This window comes from Aristolochia californica, unplaced genomic scaffold, assembly GCF_029961685.1.
Source record: "Aristolochia californica isolate CCGP_79_NKW_82.1479 unplaced genomic scaffold, dmAriCali1.0.hap1 SCAF_6, whole genome shotgun sequence".
Taxonomy (NCBI): Eukaryota; Viridiplantae; Streptophyta; class Magnoliopsida; order Piperales; family Aristolochiaceae; genus Aristolochia; species Aristolochia californica.
The window spans coordinates 29,116,944-29,138,447 of NW_027182257.1; positions in this window are offsets into that span (position 1 = coordinate 29,116,944).

Sequence of the window (21,504 nt, forward strand, 5' to 3'; positions counted from 1 at the left end):
GGGGGGGGTGGGGGTGGGTGGGGTTTGAGTATAACAAAAAAAACTAAAAATAATTCAAATTAAAAGAATCGAAATCAATCAAGATAAAAAACCTTGGTCTAGGTCAACATCCACCATCGGAATTCCACAACTGATCATCGATGCAAACATATATCAATTCACACTTGAATATTCACCATTGGAACTATCTTCCTATCTCTCCTTTCATAGTTAATTAGAGAATAAGTGATCCAATTAACACTAACTACTGAACAACCCAAGACAAGCGCTAAAGGTTTAATCTAGCAGTAGCCTTAAGAATTAGAGAGATCGATGAAGCTAAACAACACAAGCACAAGTGCCTGCATTTAATTTAGTTCAACATTCTTCTCAAGATTTAATAATTTCTAACGCAGCAATCATCAAATCTCGATTGTTTCCCAGGTTAGAGAGATCAAACAATTACGGATTTGACATCTAACCTAGCATTAGATTGCAATGAATAATAAACTAGTAGGCCTCCTAGGAATTAAATGAGACAATCATGAACAAAAATTTCAGAAGAACATCAAATACTCAAAACATAAATTGAATGATAAAAATAAATCAGATCTCACAGTTGTATTGATATCGAGGCTTCAGTTTCCTTTGACCAAGTCTGAAAGTTTAGCCATGCTGGGCCATGAATAAATCTGAAGAGAAAAACTGAGAAAATAGAGAGGAAAAGCTGGAGAAGATAAATTAGGGTCCCGGGCGCCGAACTCGTGTTTTCCTTTTTATCCCCTCCTTTCTCCCGTTTTGGGGTTTTTCTTTTCGTGTATCCTGGTCTGGATTACAGTGCACATGCCGCAACTTAAAGCACCGTTTAGACTAGGATACAACCCGTATTGTCCAAAACGGAAAACATAAAAGTTGTAGAAAGTTTTCTTATAATTTCAAAACATCTTTAATCATATTTATTTGAGATAGGATGAGAGATGTATGCCTAAATTACTCAGAAATGTCGAAATTGTCTAGAATCGCCCAATTAACTTCATTTTGCACTTAACACTTCTATTTCCATCCTAAATCAAAATATAAAAATAATGAGTATTTTTAGGACCAAATAATAATAAAAGTCTAAGCATTAGGAGATAAAAATATGACATTTTTTAGTCTCATCAGTTTCTCATGACCAAAGACCTACTTGGTCACCTCACTACCCGAGGACCACCTATTGATGAAGATGATATTTTTTATATGAAATGGTTGAAGAATGATAATTTGGTAATTAGTTGGTTGATAAATAGCATGGAAGCACATGTGTCTAGTAAGTTTATTCATCTTGACACTGCTAAACATATTTGGTAGACATGTACTAAACTATATTCAAGCCCTGATCCACTACATAGACCTTATAGTGCTGGCAAAATAGATGATATTAAATGTACTCATTGTAAATTTCAGGGCCACACTATAGACCAGTGCCGTTATAGGGCATGAACTTACTGTAGTATATATGAATACTATAAAGAAATATGTTATAGGGCTAATGACAAGTCAGAATCAACAAGGGCTAATCATGCCCTCATTAGTGATGCGCAATCAGACCATTCCCCAACACCAGCTGCACAGAAAATTACTATCGATGAAACTTTATTCAATTCTTTATCTCCATGTCTTTCACACAAGTTTGTTACCATAGTTGACAGTTCTCAAACCAAAGTCCAAGGAAAAGGTTCCACTTCTATCACCCCATCACTTCCGCTCAATGATATTTTTTTTGTTCATTCCTTTCCTTTAAACTTGCTCTCTGTGAGTCAGCTTACAAAATATTTTAAATTGCTCGGTTATCTTCACTCCTACTTCATGTGTTTTTCAGGATCTTATAACGAAGCAGGTGATTGGTGGAGGCCATGAACAAGGGGGGGTTCTACTACTTGGACGTGCCAAAGGTCAATATGGTGTCTACTACTGAGAATGAAACATAATTATGGCACAATCGGTTGGGACATCCTTTCATACAATCTCTTCATCATTTGCTTCCATCTCTTAAGATAAGGTCAGAATTCAGTTGTGAGGTGTGTCAATTAACTAAACATCAAAGGAGTACATACTTTCCTCGTCCAGAAGTCAAAAGTAACTTTCCTTTTTATTGATTCATACTGATGTTTGGGGGCCTTTGAATGTCTTTAATATTTCTCAAACCAAATATTTTATCATTTTTATTGATGATTTCACTTGCACAACGTGGTTGTTTATTTTTAAGGAGAGTTCTGAGATACCATCTATTTTTAAATCTTTTTATCCGATGGTACTCTCACAATTTGGTCAGAAGATAAAAATCCTCCGGTCTGATAATGCCAAAGAGTATATTTCAAAAGACCTTGACTCCTTTTGACAAGAGAATGGCATTATCCATCAGACATCATGTGCCTATACTCCTCAACAAAATGGTGTAGCCGAACAAAAAAATTATCATCATATTCTTGAGGTAGCTCGAGGTCTATTATATGCCATGAAAGTTCCATATTTTTATTGGCCCCATGCTGTCCTTACAGCGTGTTTTATTATAAATCGTCTACCGTCTACTGTTCTTGGGAATAAATCCCCCTACTCTAAACTTTTACCACATGATGATCCATTTGCATTACCATTGAAATTCTTCCGTTGTCAATGTTTTGTTCATAATACTTTACCTAGACACAACAAACTTGACCCTAAATCTATAAAGTGTATCTTTTTGGGATACTCTCGAACACAAAAGGGCTATGTTTGTTATAGTCCCTCTTTGCAACGTTTATTTGTGTCCAGGGATGTAACATTCTTAGAAGACTCCTATTATCTTGATAGCGCTCCACCTAGTATGTCATCAGTACCAAGTTCTCCTTGACCGGTTGTGCCTCGAGATACAGAGATTGTTCAGCCCCCAGAGAAAGTGGTCGATACCACACCTGCTGAGTTGTCGTATCCACTAGAGGTAAGTCCTTCATCACCAGTCATTTTTGGTCCTGAATTTGATACTCGTCCTATTGCTATAGGAAAAGAACCACGTTCATGCACTCAACCTTCTACTTATCATCCTATCTCCAATTTGTGTCTCATCATTGCCTCTCACCTCTATGTTGTCGGTTTCTTTCTTCTATTTCCTCCATATTTGTTCCACAATCATATCAGGAGGCTCTACAACATCCAGGGTGGAAGGCAGCAATGGATGAAGAGATGAAGGCCCTTAATGATAATCACACATGATCTCTGGTTCCACTACCTATAGATAAAAAACCTGTTGGTTGCAAGTGGGTTCATACAGTAAAACATAATCCGGATGGGACCATTGCACGACTGAAGGCTCGGCTGGTTGCAAAAGGTTACACTCAATGCTATGGCATTGATTATGATGAGACATTCTCTCCAGTGGCAAAAATGACCTCGGTATGTAAATTATTATCCTTGGCACCTAATTCTTCTTGGCCCATATATCAACTGGATGTTAAAAATGCATTTCTCAATGATGATATCAAAGAAGAGATTTATATGCAACAACCACCTGGATATGTGGTTGAGGGGGAGTCCGTATGTCGCCTTAAAAAATCTCTATATGGGCTAAAGCAATCCCCACATGCATGGTTTGAGAAATTTAGTCAAGCCATCAGACAGGTAGGTTTTTACAGATGCTTTGTAGACCACTCAGTCTTTATTGAAAACACAACAGGAGGTAAAGTGATTCTAGCTATTTATGTTGATGATATTATTTTAACTGGGAGTGATTCTGACGGCATTCAAAAAATAAATGAAAGAATATGTGCTGAATTCAAGACGAAGGATCTTGGATTACTGAAATACTTTTTGGGGATTGAGATCTTACAATCCAGACATGGGATTATTTTGTCCCAAAGAAAATATGCCCTTGGTCTACTAGAAGAAACATGTATGTTGGGATGCAAACCGGTAGACACTCCTATGGATGCAAATACAAAGTTATGTGGAGGCACTGAAGAAGACATGGATATTGGCAAATATCAAAGGTTAGTAGGGCGTCTTATTTACCTATGTGTAACGAGGCCAGATATTTCATATGTAGTAAGTGTGGTAAGTTAGTACATGCACAAGCCACAACTTAGTCATTGGCAAGCACTTGAGAGGATACTACGTTATCTGAAAGGGGCTCCTGGAAGGGGGCTCCTCTATAAAAAATATGGACACTTCAACATTGAGGGATTTGCGGATGCAGACTGAGCTGGATCCCCAGATGATACAAAATCTACTTCTGGGTTTTGCACGAAGGTTGGAGGAAATTTGGTTACATGGAAAAGCAAAAAAAAGAATGTGGTAGCACGGTCTAGTGCAGAAGTAGAATACAAAGCCATGGCACACATTGTAAGTGAACTTTTATGGACAAGGTCCCTTCTCACTGAATTTGGATTTTATAAAAAAGCTCCAATGGATCTATATTATGACAACCAAGCAGCAATACATATTGCATCGAATCCAGTCTTCCATGAGAGGACAAAGCAAATTGAAGTTGATTGCCACTTTATACAAGAAAAATTCTAAGCTGGTCTCTTATCCCTAAAGCACATCTCCTTACAAAATCAATTTGCAAACATCCTCACCAAACCAGTCACTCACAAGATCATGTCTACCATATGCAGCAAGCTGGGTGTTTATGTCTTCTCATCCCCAGCTTGAGAGGGAGTGTTACAATGTGGGGCCCACCATGGTGCTCGATTTGGTGGGACCTACCATGTGGACGTAGGTCATCAAGAAGAATCCTAGAGGACTTGGGACACCAAGAAGTGTCCTCTCCCAAAGCGAGCTCTAGTAAAGGAATCAAGAAGCACAAGTTGAGTTGATTTAGAAGACTTGAAGATCAAGTGGGGCCCACAAGATCTCACAAGCTGGTAAAATTATCAAGGTACGTTGGAGAATCATGAGGGGCCCACTAGGATAAGGCCACGAGCTGGCTTATCCCTTATATTCACGTGGATAATAAAGAACTCCTAGTTCTACTTCAATTAGTCTTCTAGGAGTTCTAGCTTGAATAGACTTACTTATATTGAAGAGTTAGAGTTATAATATAATTAGGATTGAATGACAACTTGTATGAGGACTCTACCTCCTTTCCTATAAATAGAGAGGTTGTAATTCCAAATTAATCAAGTCACACACTCAATCCCGAGTTGGTTCTCTCTCTCCCTCTCCTTACTTGACGCAGCTCACCCTTTTCTTTTTTTATTTTTTCTATTCTCTACTGATAGGTTTCCTCCCCTTTTCTCATTTTTCTTTCTTCTTTCTCTTGTTCGTGATCATGGAAAAGGGATCCTAAATTCAACAGAAATATAAATCCAAGGTGAACTAGGAATAGGTAGAGGTGTGTAAAGACCATTTAGTTGAACCCTCGATTTAGCTTGTGTTACAATGTGGGGCCCACCATGGTGCTCGAGCTGGTGGGACCCACCATGAGGACGTAGGACACCAAAAAGAGTCCTTTTCCAAAGCAAGCTCGAGTAAATGAATCAAGAAGCATAAGCTGAATTGATTTAGAAGAATTGAGATCAAGTGGGCCCACAATATGTCACGAGTTGGCACAATTATCAAGGTGCACTGGAGAATCATGAGGGCCACTAGGATAAGGCCATGATCTGGCTTATCCCTTATATTTAAGTGGATAATAAAGAACTCCTTGTTCTACTCCAATTAGTCTTCTAGGAGTTCTAGTTGAATAGACTTACTTATATTGAGACTTACTTATATTGAAGAGTTAGAGTTAGAATGTAATTAGGATTCAATGAAAACTTGTATGAGGAATATACCTCCTCCTCTCCTATAAATAGAGAGGTTGTAATTCGGAATTAATGAAGCAACACATTCAATCCCGAGTTTCTTCTCTCTCTCCCTCTCCTTGCTTGGCGCAGCTCATCCTTTCCCTTTTAATTTTTTCTGCTCTACCCGAGAGCTTTTCTCCCCTTTTATATGTTTTTCATTCTTCTTTCTTTTGGTCATGATTATGGAAAAGGAGTCCTAAATTTAACATGGTATCAGAGCAACATATTTAGGATCCCTCGACAAAAAATTGCTCTAGAAAAGTGATGATCAACACCACTCAAAGAAGGCTCTTGTGTGTAGGAAGAACACTTGCCAAGAGATAAGTGTTCAAAAAATTTTATTTTATGCTACTGGTTCTCGTTTTTTTATGATGATTCAAGGATGAATATGTGAATGTTTTCATCTGATTATATTATGAATATTCATGCCCCTCAATCTAGAAGGAGCTATCAAATCAGTTTTATCTGTTTAGAAATTCTGTTTGCCGAGACCAGTTCGTACTCAGATTATTGAATTTTTTTTTTTTTGTGGGATAAGATTTCCCTGATATTGAAAATTTCTATTGAGCCTCTTATGAGTGGTTTTCTGAAAAAAATATAATTCGCATTGATGCTATATTTACATATACTGAGTTGATTGAAGAAGTGCTACTTGGTGAGATTATTTGAAGATTGTTTTTGAAAAAGAAGAGCCCGTCATGGCTGATGAGAATATGAATATAAAAGGTGATATACTGAAGATCACCACCATACCCTTATGTGGGGTATCAAATTTTTATGAGTTGGTCCACCTCGGTTAGGAGATTTCTTATAACCAAAGACCTACATGGTCACCTCACTACTCGAGGACCTCCAGTTGATGAAGATGATATTTTTTATATGAAGTGGCTGAAGAATGATACTTTGGTGATTGGTTGATTGATAAATAGCATGGAAGAACATGTCTCTAGTAATTTTATTCGTCTTGACACTGCTAAACATATTTGGGAAACATGCACTAAACTATATTCATGCCCTGATACACTGCATAGACCGTATGATATTCTCCTGAAAATGTAGAATACTAAACAAGGAGAAAACATTCATGAATACATGGCACAGTTTAGAGGCTTTCTTCAAGAGTGGAAGTTAGCTCAATCCTCCTCCACTAATATTTCTATCCAAGATAAACAAAAGGAAGCATTAATTACTGCTATTTATCTTGCAAATGTTAAACCTCATCTTGAGATTGCTAAGAGTCAACTACTGAGTGCTTCTGCTGTCCCAAAATTTGATGATGTATGTGCAACACTTCTACGTATTCCAAACACTTCTTCCTCCACTACTGATGTATCATCCGCTATGTATTCTGATCATAGAGGATCATCCTCTAACCGCAGCCAAGGCCAAGGAAGAGGTTATAGAGGGGGCAGAGGAAGAGGTGGAAGAGGTTATAGTGCTAGCCGAACATATGATATTAAAGGTACTTATTGTAAAATTTTGGACCACACTATAGACCAGTGCCGTTTTAGGCCATGCACTTATTGTGGTAGATATGGCGACAATAAAGATATATGCTACAAAGCGAATGATAAGTCAGAATTAATAGGGGCTAATCAAGGCCTCATAAGTAATGCACAAGAAGACAATCCGCCAGCTGCAAAAAAAAGTATTACTGGTGAAGATTATGAATTATTTCAAAAGATGAAGACCATGCTAGGGTCTTCTCCTAGCTCCTCTGCCACTACTGCTTCAGGTATGCTATCTGACTCCTATTCATCCTGGATAATTGATTCAGGAGCCTCCGAGCATCTTACAGGTAACAAAACTTTATTACATTCCTTATGTCCGAGTCTTCCACACATAGCTGACGGTTCACAAAAAAAAGTCCAAGGAAAAGGTTCCACTGCTGTCACCCCATCACTTTTGCTCCATGATATTCTTTTTGTTACTTCCTTTCCTTTAAACTTATTCTCTATGAGTCAGCTTACAAAATATTTTAATTGCTCGGTCACCTTCTCACCCACTTCATGTGTTTTTCAGGATCTTATAATGAAGCAGGTGATTGGTGGAGGCCATGAACAAGGGGGGCTCTACTACTTGGATGCCCCCGGTTCATATGGTAACAAACGAGGTGGATCTCTGCCATAAACTACCCTGAAAGGAGTAGTACCCAGTGCTATGTGGTAAGATGTGTTATATCAAAATTCTGCCCATGAAAGTCATTTCACCCATCTTCTAGGTGCGTCTCCCACAAAACAATGAAGATACATTTCAATCGTGCGATTGACAACCTCTGTTTGGCCGTCCGTTTGTGGATGATAGGCAGACGAAAATGCCAATTGGGTGCCCTGTAATTTGAATAATTCCTTCCAAAAGAGACTGGTAAAAATGGCATCCCTGTCACTGATAATGGATGAGGGAATTCCATGTAATCGGACAATGTTGTCCATAAATAATTGAGTGACCTGAGCAGCAGTATATGGATGCGCCAAAGCAAGGAAGTGCCCATATTTTGAAAACCGATCAACGACGACGAATATCACCGATTTACCTGATGAAATGGGAAGACCAGCAATGAAGTCCATGGAAATATCAGACCAGATTTGAGATGGTAGTTGCAGAGGTTGCAGTAGGCCGGCTGGACTTAAAGATCCGGTCTTGTTTCTTTGACAAATCTGACAAGCAGCTACATAATCAGCAATTGTACTCTTCATGCCCTTCCAGTAAAAGTCCCGACTGATTCGAAAATATGTTTTCTGTCGACCCTCATGTGTGCTATCATGGATAGAGGACATGATGGTGTGAAGAAGTGGGGATGTATTATGCAAAAAGATCCTGTTTTTGTAGAAAATGAGTCGATCCTGAATCGTCCAATGAGGAGCAGCTGTCCCCTGTTGAATATCCTGATATAATGACATGAGATCTGAATATTGATTTACTTCCTCACGAATAGAATCTAATAGCAGTGCATGTGGGTGACTGATAGCATAAATTTGAGTGGCGGAAATATCCCGACGTGATAAGGCATCAGCCCCCAAATTCGAACTACCTTGCTTATAATGAACCGTAAAATCGAAGCCCATGAGTTTAGTTAACCAATGCTGCTGTGGGGATGTGGTGAAGCGCTGTTCAAGAAGATACTTGAGGCTGCAATGATCTATACGAATGAGAAACGGTCTTCCCTAAAGATAAGGTCGCCAATGTTGGACAGCCTTGGCTAACCCAATCAATTCCCTCTCATATGCAGCTAACTTATGGTGGTGTTGTCCCAACTGACGGCTGAAATAAGCAATGGGGTGTCCCAATTGTTGTAACACTGCCCCTATACCTCCCCCGGAGGCATCACATTCCACCACAAATTCTGCCTCAAAATCTGGTAATTGTAGGACTGGCGTTGAGGCTAAGGCCTCCTTTAACAGGTTAAAAGCCTGTTCTGCTGAAGAAGACCAGTGGAAGGCATTTTTTTTTAGCAGGTTGTTGAGTGGTGCTGCTATCTGGCCATAAGATTGGATAAATTTTCTATAATATCCCGCTAAGCTCAGAAATCCCTTTAATGCTGTAGTGGAGGTGGGAACCGGCCAATTTGTAACTGTCTGTATCTTGCTCTGGTCAACTTTCATGCCCACAGCTGATATGACGTGGCCCAAATATGCCACCTCAGATGTACCCATAGAACATTTTGATTTATTCAAAACCAAATGATGAGAGCGTAGAATGGTAAATACCTGGTGGAGGTGGTGGAGATGTTCTTCCCAATTTTTGCTGTAGACCAGAATGTCATAAAAAAAGACTAACACATAGTGGCGTAGAAGTGATGAAAAGACCTCATTCATGAGGGCCTGAAAGGTGGATGGTGCATTGGAGAGACCGAAGGGCATGACGAGGAACTCGAAATGACCGTGATGTGTGCGGAAGGCAGTCTTCTCCACATCCGCCTGGTGAACTCGTATTTGATGATAGCCCGATTTCAAATCTAATTTGGTAAAAATTGTAGCACCATGTAACTCATCCAGCAACTCGTCCACGACTGGAATGGGGAAGTTGTCCTTAACTGTGTGCAAGTTGAGTTGCCTATAGTCGACACAAAATCTCCAAGATTTATCTTTTTTGCATACAAGTAACACTGGTGAGGAGAAAGGAGATCGACTGGGCTGGATCACACCCTGAGCGAGCATATGCATGCACTGTCGCTCTATTTCATCTTTCTAGATATGCGGGTAACGATAAGGCCGCACCACTACTGGATCAGTTCCCAACTTTAAACGAATGCGGTGATCGCAATGACGCACTGGTGGTAGACCTGTAGGGTCATTAAATAAATCCGCAAATGCTGTAAGTAAAGGAGCTAACTGATCATCACCCATGTGTTGAATATGCGTTAGGGACATGTGACACAATGCCTTGTAATGTAATCTGGCCCTATGGTGCTGAAAATGTCATAGTCCGAGCCTGAAAGTCCCATAATATCGGTCCTAATAACTGGAGCCATTTGACCCCGAGCATCAAATCAAATCCAGCCAATGGAATGACTAGTAAATCTGCCTGAAAGGAATGACCCTCAATGGTGAAAGGGGTGTTAGCACATAACCCCATGCTAGCAATATTGGCCCCATTGGCCACTGAAACTGAGAGTCTCCTTTGTTATTGAATTTCCAATCCCAATTGTTGTGCGGCTGGTTCACTGATAAAATTATGTGTGCTGCCCGAATCAACTAAAGCAAGTAGCATGAGATGATGTAACCTGGCCTTTACCTGCATGGTATTAGAACTACGCAGGCCATGCATGGCATGGAGGGAGAGCTCTGCTTCCTGTTGTACCTCTTCAACAATTTCATTTTCAAGAAGCTCTTCTGAATCTTCTTCCAACAATTCAATACTGAATAAACGTTTACAAGTATGTCCGGGCAGGAATTGTTCGTCACAATTAAAACATAGGCCCTTTGCCTTTCGAGCGTCCATTTCCTGTTTAGTCAAAAATTTACGTGGCATGGAGTGTGGAGGCACACTAGTAGCCTGATCTGCTCGGTTAGGTGCAGAGGACCCAAAACGTGGACCAGATGCAGTACCCTGTATTCTGTTTTGCCAAAATGGTTTTCTTTGTAAAGACTCTTTTAGAACTCTCTGTTTGTGCTCCACAGCCCTGGCATAATTCATTGCTAAGTCCAAATTTGTCGGACCCAGTAATTCCACTTCCAATCTGACTGCCTCTGTCAATCCAGCATTAAAAATATGAACATGTAGGTGAGGAGGAACAAATTCACTAGCTCTGGCCAACCTTTCTTGGAACGTGTTTTGGTAAACTTCTAAGGTGCTGGTCTGTTTGTAGTTGATCAATTCCCCCACTAGGTTGCTACTAGCTGGAGGTCCGAACCTCAACTGGCAAGCATGTTTAAAGTGCAGCCAATCCTGAATGGAATGGACATTTCGGTAGTGATGGAACCACATGAGCGCTTCATCGAGCATGTGGTAGGCGGCCAAAGTAACCTTGTCCATTTCCACCATTTTTTGATGATAAAAGAATTGTTCACATTTCGTGAACCATAGTAAAGGATCTTTAGAGCCATCATATGTAGGAAAGTTAAGTTTAAAGTACCTAGGAACCGTTGATGGTGCTTGTGCGTGAGTGGTCATTGAACCCATTGGTTGGCGCAGGGGTGGATTTGGTGGTGGCGTGAATTGTTGGTGGGGAACTGGTTGTGGTTGAAAATTGGTTGCTACTGGTGGCGTTGATGCTTGAAGTGCAGCAAGTTGTCAGAGGATGGATTGTAGAGATGATTCCAGAGTTTGTAAGGTAGTATTGATGTGAGAAATTTCAGTACCTTGAACAGTGGATCGTTGTTGAAGTTCTGAAAGGACTTGACGTATGTCCTCTGGAGAAGAGGAATCACCGAGGGTGGACCTGTCTGATACCACGTTGTTAGGATCCTCACGAGCCATGGATCTTGTCACCCTCCTCTCTTCTCTTCCTTCCATTACCTTGCTTGACGTTGAGATGGAATGAGGGGTTGAAGGGAATTGAATTTCGGAAAGGAGAATTGGGGGAAAAATGGAAGAGAGCTTGAAGGAGCTCTTGACCTGTTTATCTAAATTACGTTAACTAAAGTGAACTCAATTGATAATCTTCATTACCCTAGCCGCCCCTTAAATAGGGTGGAGGACGTCCAAAACCCTCAAGACCTCTTGGGTCAATGGTTCAAACCAATAAATGCTAAACCAACCCAAACCAGAGACAAAACCAAACCAAGAAACAATTACATGGAAATTGAAAAACACATTCATTAATTCCTACGCTTGTTGGTAACTCGTGATGCTATAGAGTCCATAACACCATATTCTTGAGGTAGCTCGAGGTCTCTTATATGCCATGAAAGTTCCATATTTTTACTGGCCCCACACTGTCCTTACAACATGCTTTCTTATAAATCGTCTACAATCTACTGTTCTTGGGAATAAATCCCCCAACTCTAAATTATTACCACATGATGATCCATTCGCATTACCATTAAAAATCTTTGGTTGTCAATGTTTTGTCCATAATACTTTACCTTGACACAACAAACTTGACCCTAAATCTATAAAATGTATCTTTTTGGGATACTCTCGTACATAGAAAGGTTATGTTCGTTATAGTCCTACTTTGCAACGTTTATTTGTGTCCAGGGATGTCACATTCTTTGAAGACTCATCATATTATTCTAACAATGCTCCACCTGGTTCTCATCAGTACCAAATTCTCCTAGACAGGTTGTGCCTCATGATACAGAGATTGATCAGCCCCCAGAGACAATGGTTTATACCACACCTGTCGAGTTGTCGGATCCACCAGAGGTAAGTCCTTCCTCACCAGTTGTTTTTGGTCCTCAATTTTATACTCGCCCTATTGCTATCAAAAAAAGAACCTTGTTCATGCACTCAAGCTTCTACTTCTCATCCTATCTCCAATTTTGTGTCTCATCATCTCCTCTCACCTTTATGTTGTCAGTTTCTTTCTTCTATTTCCTCCATATTTGTTCCATAGTCATATCAGGAGGCTCTACAACATCAAAGGTGGAAGGCAGCAATGGATGAAGAAATGGAGGCACTCAATCAAAATCATACATGGTCACTGGTTCCTCCACCTACAGACAAAAAACCCGTTGGTTGCAAGTGGGTTTATACAATTAAACATCATCCGGATGGGACTATTGCACGAATGAAAGCACGACTGGTTGGTAAAGGATACATTCCATGCTATGCATTGATTATGATGAGACATTCTCTCCAATGGAAAAAATGACCTCGGTACATATATTATTATCCTTGGCACCTAATTCATCGTGGCCAATATATCAACTGGATGTAAAAACGCCTTTCTCAATGACGATATAAAAGAAGAAGTTTATACGTAACAACCACCTGGATATGTGGTTGAGGGGGAGTCCGTATGTCGCCTTAAAAAATCTCTATATGGGCTAAAGCAATCCCCACAGGCATGGTTTGAAAATTTTAGTCAAGCCATCATACGGGCAGGTTTTTACAAATGCTCTGCAGACCACTCAATATTTATTGAGAACACAGCAAGAGGTAAGGTGATTCTAGCTATTTATGTTGATGATATCATTTTAACTGGTAGTGACTTTGAGGGCATTGAAAAAATAAAAGAAAAAATATCTGCTGAATTCAAGACAAAGGATCGTGGATTACTAAAATACTTTTTGGGTATTGAGGTCCTACAATCCAGATATGGGATTATTCTATCCCAAAGAAAATATGCCCTTGATCTACTAGAAGAAACAGGTATGTTGGGATGCAAACCGGTTGACACTCCTATGGATGCAAATACAAAGTTAAGTGGAGGCACTGGAGAAGACGTGGATATTGGCAAATATCAAAGGTTAGTAGGGCTTCTTATTTACCTGTGTAATGAGGCTAGATATTTCATATGTAGTAAGTGTGATAAGCCAATACGTGCACAAGCCACAACTTAGTCATTGGCAAACACTTGAGAGGATACTACATTATCTTAAAGGGACTCCTGGAAGGGGGCTCCTCTATATAAAACATTGACACTTCAACATTGAGGGATTCACGGATGCAAACTGGGCTGGATCCCCAGATGATAGAAAATCTACTTCTGGTTTTTGCACAATGGTTGAAGGAAATCTGGTTACATGGAAAAGGAAAAAACAGAATGTGGTAACACGGTCCTATGCAGAAGCAGAATACAGAGCCATGGCACACACTATAAGTGAACTTTTATGGATATGGTCCCTTCTCACTGAATTGGGATTATATAATGAAGCTTCAATGGATCTATATTTTGACAACCAAGCAGCAATACATAATGCATCGAATCCAGTCTTCCATTAGAGGATAAAGCACATTGAAGTTAATTGCCACTTTATACGAGAAAAATTCCAAGCTAGTCTCTTATCCTTGAAGCACATCTCTTCACAAAATCAAGTTGCAGACATCCTCACCAAGCTAGTCACTCACAAGATCATGTCTACCATATGCAACAAGCTGGGTGTTTATGACGTCTTCTCACCCCCAGCTTGAGGGGGAGTGTTACAATGTGGGGCTCACCATGGTGCTCAAGTTGGTGGGACCCACCATGAGGACATGGGACAACAAGAAGAGTCCTCTCCCAAAGCAAGTTCGAGTAAAGGAATCAAGAAGCACAAGCTAAGTTGATTTAGAAGACTTGAAGATCAAGTGAGGCCCACATGATCTCATTAGCTGGCACAATTATCAAGGTGCACTAGAGAATCATGAGGGGCCCTCTTGGATAAGGCCATGAACTGGCTTATCCCTTATATTCATGGGGATAATAAAACTCCTAGTTCTACTCCAATTAGTCTTCTATGAGTTCTAGTTTGAATAGACTTACTTATATTGAGACTTACTTATATTGAAGAGTTAGAGTTAGAATGTAATTAGGATTGAATGTCAACTTATATTAGGACTCTACCTCCTCCTCTCCTATAAGTAGAGAGGTTGTAATTCAAAATTAATGAAGCAACACATTCAATCCTGAGTTTGTTCTCTCTCTCCCTCTTCTTGCTTGGCGCAGCTCATCCTTTCCCTTTTAACTTTTCCTGCTCTACCCGAGAGCTTTTCTCCGCTTTTCTCTCTTTTTCTTTCTTCTTTCTTTTGCTCGTGATTATGGAAAATGGGTCCTAAATTCAATAGCTTGCCTACAAGTGACACATCTACTAACAATTTTCTCAACATCCCGTTTCATGTGTGGCTAATAGAAGTGATCCTGCAAATTAGCGAGGGTTTTAGCGACTCTAAAGTGCCCCATTAACCCCCCACCATGGGATTCCCGAACTAACAAGTCTTTCATTGAAAAATTAGGCACACGCAACTTATTCTCTTTAAAAAAATCCCTCATGTCTATAGTACTTACCCTCTACAGATTTTTAACAAGCACTCTAAACTTCCCAAAAAACGTGGTCTTCATGATAAAGTTCCTTAATGTGCTCAAAACCAAGGAATTTAACATCAAGAGGCGAGATTAAGGTATACCTGCATGAAAGTGCATCCGCAACTACATTTTCCTTACCTGTTTTATACCGAATGACATAAGGAAAAGTTTCCATGAACTCAACCTATCAAGCATGTATCTTCTTCACCCCATTTGAATGCAGAGTTCTTCTTGATAACTTCGGTAAGCGATGCAATGATGGTGCTAAAATCTTTCACGAACCTCCTATAAAAACTAGCAAGTCCATGAAAACTTCTAACATTACCTACACGAGGGATTCGGCCACTCTTGGATGGCTTTGATCTTCTCTTCATCGACCTCAATACCTTTAGTACTCACAACAAAACATAGAAAGATAGGCTTATTGGTGTAGAAAGTACACTTTTTGAGGTTTGCATATAACTTCTACTTCCTAAGCACCTCCAAAACCGAATGCAAATGTGAGACATGATGATGCAAATTCTTGCTATAAATTAGAATATCATCAAAATAAACAAGAACAAATTTACCAATGAAAGCACGCAAAACATGTTTCATTAAGCACATGAAAGTACTAGGTGCATTAGTTAATCCAAACGGCATTACTAACCACTCATACAATCCATATTTAGTTTTAAACATTGTCTTCCATTCTTCTCCTTTTTTCATTCGTATTTGATGATACCCACTCTTAAGATCAATTTTAGAAAACACACAAGAACCATGCAGCTCATCTAATATATCATCTAAGCGAGGGATAGGGTGTCGATACTTTGCCATTATGTTGTTGATGGCTCTGCAATCAACACACATCCTCCATGTCCTATCCTTCTTAGGCACTAGAATCACCTACACAAGGACTCATGCTTTATTTCATGTGCCCTTTCTCTATAAATTCTTTGATTTGCCTTTGAAGCTCCTTCGCCTCCTCAGGGTTGCTCCTATATGCCGGTCAGTTTGGAATTGATGCACCGGGAACGAAATCAATTTAATGTTCGATCCTTCGGACAAGTGGTAACCCATTTGGTACCTTGGGAAACAAATCCTCGAACTCCTGCAAGAGAGAAAAAACAACACTAGGCAGCAAAGCGTCAAGTTGGTTAGTGTTTAAAAGAGCCTCCTTGTACATGAGTACAATCATCGGCCATTTTGAAATCAACGCTCACTTAGCCTCACTTTTTTTTTGGTGGAATATTTTTTGTTATCTCTCTGTTTTTACCTCACCAGATTCGACATTATACTTTTTTTTCTCTCTTTGGGCATGTGTCTCTCTTTCCTCTCACTCTCTCTATGCACCACCTCACTTTTTTTTTACTTTCATTGTTTTGCTCTCTCAAGTTCTTTTGATCTCTCGGTTTCTTTTGTTCACCCAATTGTTGCAACCTCACTTGATCCTCATAGACTTGTTTTGGTGTCATCAGAACTAGAGTGATTGTCTGTTGATTGTGCGTGAATGAGTACTTGTTGGTGAAGCCGTCGTGCTGCACGCGTCAGTCAAATTGCCATGGTCTTCCTAAGAGGAGATGTCCAATTTGCATTGGTACCATATCGCAAAATACCTCATCCTCATATTTACAGATTCGAAATGGTACAACAACCTGCTTCGTAACCCTTATTTAATCACTATCATTCAACCATTGCAGCTTGTATGGATGAGGGTGCTTAAGTTTTGTGAGACCTAGCTTTTCAACCATGGAAGTACTAGCAACTTTAATGCAACTACCGACATCGATAATAACACAACATACCTAGTCTTTTACGTGGCAGCGAGTGTGAAAGAAATTCTCTCACTATACTTCTTCTTCCTCTTCTTTAGCTTGCAAGCTTAAGGCTTGTCATGCGACTAGTCCAAGCATCTCACCATGATCTACCCCGAACTCCTCATCTCCTATAGGACGTCCTCCAATGGTTGCATGTCATCTAGATCAGCTTCATCTTCTAAATCAATTTTACCATTTTCCCAGATCACCATAACTTGCTTGTTTGGACATTGACTAGCTATGTGTCCTCTCCACTGACATTTGAAACATTTAATCTCACTAGAACGAGTTAAAATAGGAGCTGATTTTGTTATGAACCCAATAATAGGCCGAGTTAAGCAGAGACGCGCGGAATGTTATGAACCCAACAGTAGGCCGAGTCAGTCAAAGACGCGGGGACTGAGTCAAGTACTATAGCTGAGTCAGTTACTTAGTCATTTAGTTTACTTTTCAAGTTAAATGCCATAGAAGGGCAAATCTATAATTTTCCCTTGAACCTTTTGAGTTTCAAGTTAAATGTCATGGACGGGCAAAATTGTAATTTTCTCTTGAACCTCTTGGACATGCCCCTTATTTAGAGGGGACATGGAATGAAAAGAGGGAAGTATAAATTTAGGTTAAAATAGAGGATTTGAGTTCTCCTAAATGAGCTCGAGGGTTTTCAAGCTTCCCTTCAGTTTGATTTTCTTTTCATCCCTTCTTTTGTACGAATCGCTATGTTAGATCCAGGGACCGTAACAACGTGGCATCAGAGCGGAAACACAATGAGCGATTCATGGATTGTAGATGAAATATGTACAGTACTACATGAAGAAATTTCAAGAATGCTACATCAGTCTGCGATTAACATGGAAGATAGGTTGCAAAAATTCAAGAAGCATAAAAAAAAAATTCAGAATGGGAGGTTGCCATTCCGGAAGATGAAGAGTTGGATTGCGTTGAACAGGGAATTCCAAACACGGGGAGCCTGGAAATCCAAAGGCAGAAGATTATGGGGCACAAAACTCTTCGGAACAGTCCGACGAGGTTCCCCAGCTGGGCTCCACAGGGAGAAGCCACATGTGGCTGTTGCTCACCGGTGGGAACAGGTGAGCCTTTCACTCTCACGCACACCCTCACTATCACTCTCAACCTCTGGAGGGAAAACCGACTTGGACACAACCTTTCTGATTCTGGCAGACTACAACGTGAATCCAAAATGGGAGAAATGGAAAGGGCAACAACTGTGGGAGAAATGGCGACAACAGGAGGAGAAATCCAGATCGGTCAGCGTCGACAAGAAGACATTTAGGGGTAAGTCTCTAAAATGTTTTCAAATCTTCTGTCCAAACGCAGATCCCATGGGATTGTTGGGACTCAAATGGGCTGAGCAGCAGCAATGCTGCTCAAAATTATTAGGGCGGACAGGTATGTTCAATCCTCTAACTAATCCAGAGCTCTATGAAGACATGGGAATTTCTGGAATATGTTGGAGGGAGTTGAATACTGTTGAATATGGAATCCAAAAAATTGTAACTCTTCTATTTGATAAAATGCCGAAAGAAAGGGGGAGTACGGGATTTCTGTGTTGAAGGTTAGGAATTTTAGTTCTGTTGTTGAGAACAGAAACAATGTTATTAATGCCCGTGCCATTCTTGAAGATATTGAAAATGAGATGATGATGAAAAGAAAACTTCTTGTTGTTGTTGCAGTAAGCATGGTGGACACCTTTCATCACTCACCTCTGATTTAGGAACTTAATGACCAATGTCATCAGAAATGGATTCACACAGATGCGGTAGATGTCTCAAAGAACATGGAATTTATGTATGGTGAGGTGTTTGATGTACTTCAAGACGTGGAGCAGAAGCTTGTGAGGTCCAGAACATGTTTAATTGACATGTGTGAAAAGTGTGGAAGGTTAACTGAGGCAACTCAGTTATTTAGTGAGGTCCCACAATGGCATACCGTTCCTTGCAATGCTACCATATCCTGTAATAGAATTAATGGAAATGGTGAGCAAACACCAGCCAGGTTCAGCGAAATGCAGAAAAAGGGAGTGACATCATACCAGGTTACTCTTGCCTCTTTGTTTCCTGCCTGTAGTCAAGCAGGTTGGGTTGATGAGGACGAAACATATATTCATGATATGAGGAGTGTGTCCTCAGGTGAGCCTAATTTGAAGCACTATACCTGCATGGTTGCTGCTCTCAGTCGAGCAGGTCAGACACATGAGGCACTGAAGTTTATTGGGACAATGCCAGTAGAGCCAATGGCTTCCATGTTAGGAGCTATACTTACTGGCCGCCTTAACCATGGAACAATGGAGCTTGGTACCGTAAGTTCCTATTTTGCGTTCTTCATAAGCAGAAAAAGACCATCGAGGGAGTGGTTGGGGTAAGTCCCTAAATTATTTTTGTTCTCCATAGTACTGCAATTTCTGAGTTTGATGAGCACTTGCAGAAGTCAGAGCTGTTTGATCTTGACGTTTTACTTGCTGCCTACAAACCAATGTTGAACATACAATCCATTCTTCCTCAAATTACTGTATTGGGCTTCCTCCCAGCTTGCCCCAATCTGGGTGCATTACATCAAGGGGAACTATTGCAGGCTTACTTCGAGATAGCTTTTCATTGCCCATATTCAAGCTGCTTTTCAGCAGCAAAGGTTATCACTGAAGTTTTTGCATGATTGTTGATGGCTTACTTGACTGAATATGCTTATGAGGCTCATGCTACTGGTCTTTATTATGGAATAAACAATACCGAAAGTGGAAACTAAGTGGAAATGAGTTCAAGCCACCTATTGTCAGTACCAATTGATCCTGATCTGGGTCCAAGTCTTGGAGTTGTTGGTGGGCCATAAATGGGATTTAAATACATAAACTTAGTCAGGGCTGTCACAAGTACTGTTGCAGTTGCTTGTTGATTTCACTAGGATATGTAGATTGCAACTGATATAATTAGTGGGTTTCCGTGGACGCCATAGATGCTACTGGGGGAGTTGTGGCAACGTTTGGCACACATCCCCACCTTTGAAGTTGAGGACAAGCTCGTTCTCCAGGGGGGTGTAATGTTATGAACCCAATAGTAGGCTGAGTCAGGCAGAGACACATGAAATGTTATGAACCCAATAGTAGGCTGAGTCAGGCAGAGACGCGTGGGCTGAGTCAATTACTATGGCTGAGTCGGCTACTAGGTCATTTAGTAACCAAGGAAGACCCACATATCTAAGATTATTATAAGATGGGCCACACAACCAAGGAAGGCCCACAAGATGGGCCTAAGCCCATAAGAATTAGAACCCACAATGATTACCATGAGTTGGCCTCCTTATCACATCAGCTGGAAGATCAAGAAGAACTCACAAAAGTATCTTATCTTATGGTCACGTCAAAGAAGAGTTTTAGTTTTAGTTATGTTTGTCGTTTATCTATATTGAGTTATTTAATTATGTTAGACTTATCTTTAAGTGTTAAAGTTTGGGTGTAATTGGGACAGGGGTAGTTTTATTGTAATTGGACTCTACTGCATTCCTCTATATAAATAGAGGTTCATGTACTCTGATTACAACAAGTTAATGAAGCCAATGAAGTATTTTCTTTTTTCATAAATTCAACATGGTATCAGAGCAGGTTCTGTGAGTTGACTTGGTCAACTCACGGAGGTAATGTGATCCTTTTCTCTAAACCCTAAACCCTAAGTCTAGGTTCATAGTTATTTTTTTTAGTCCCTATACCCAAAGATTTATTTGCATTTTTTTCCTCTATAAAGAGTTTTTCATATTGCAAATTATATATTAACAGAATTATATTTGAGTCTACTTTCCAAAGAAAAATGATTTGTTCAAATCGGAGTTATCTACAGAGATATGTCAATATTTGAATGAACGAAGGTTAGATAGCAAAAAGGTTCGAGCAACAGCAGCAATCTTCAGATTTCGAGGTATTTTTTGCTATAAAAAACTAGACTTTATATGGAGAAATATATATAAAACGAAATATTTGTAAGTCTAATCTTTTGCATATTGAACCAATTTTTTATCTGAGTTATCTAAAAAGAGAAATCGATATTTGAAGCAGCAAAGGTCTGATTGAAAAAGAGGTTCAAGCTGTAGCAGAAAGCTTCAACTTTCGAGGTATTTTATGTTATCAAGAAAGAGACTTTATATGGATAATTATATAAAAAAAGAAAGATATGTAAGTTTATTTTCTTCAATATTCAATCAATTCTTGGTATGATTTTTCTATAAGGAGATATTGATCTTGGAAGAGTCCATGGTCATTCTGGAAAACAGGAGAAACAGTACTTAGTTGGGCCAGATGACAGAGACCGAAATATATCAGATTATTTATCTTCTGATAATTATATTTATGAAGTGAAGTTATAGTTGGATGAAATCCATTTAATTCTAGATTTATAAGGAGAAAATTTCGTGTCAATCTGATTTATATTTAAAGATATATTAGCATTGGAAGATTCAAAGGTCATGCTGGTATTGAAAAATCCGAATTTATGCCCATGGTTTTGAGTCACTTTTTGAGTTCATATAT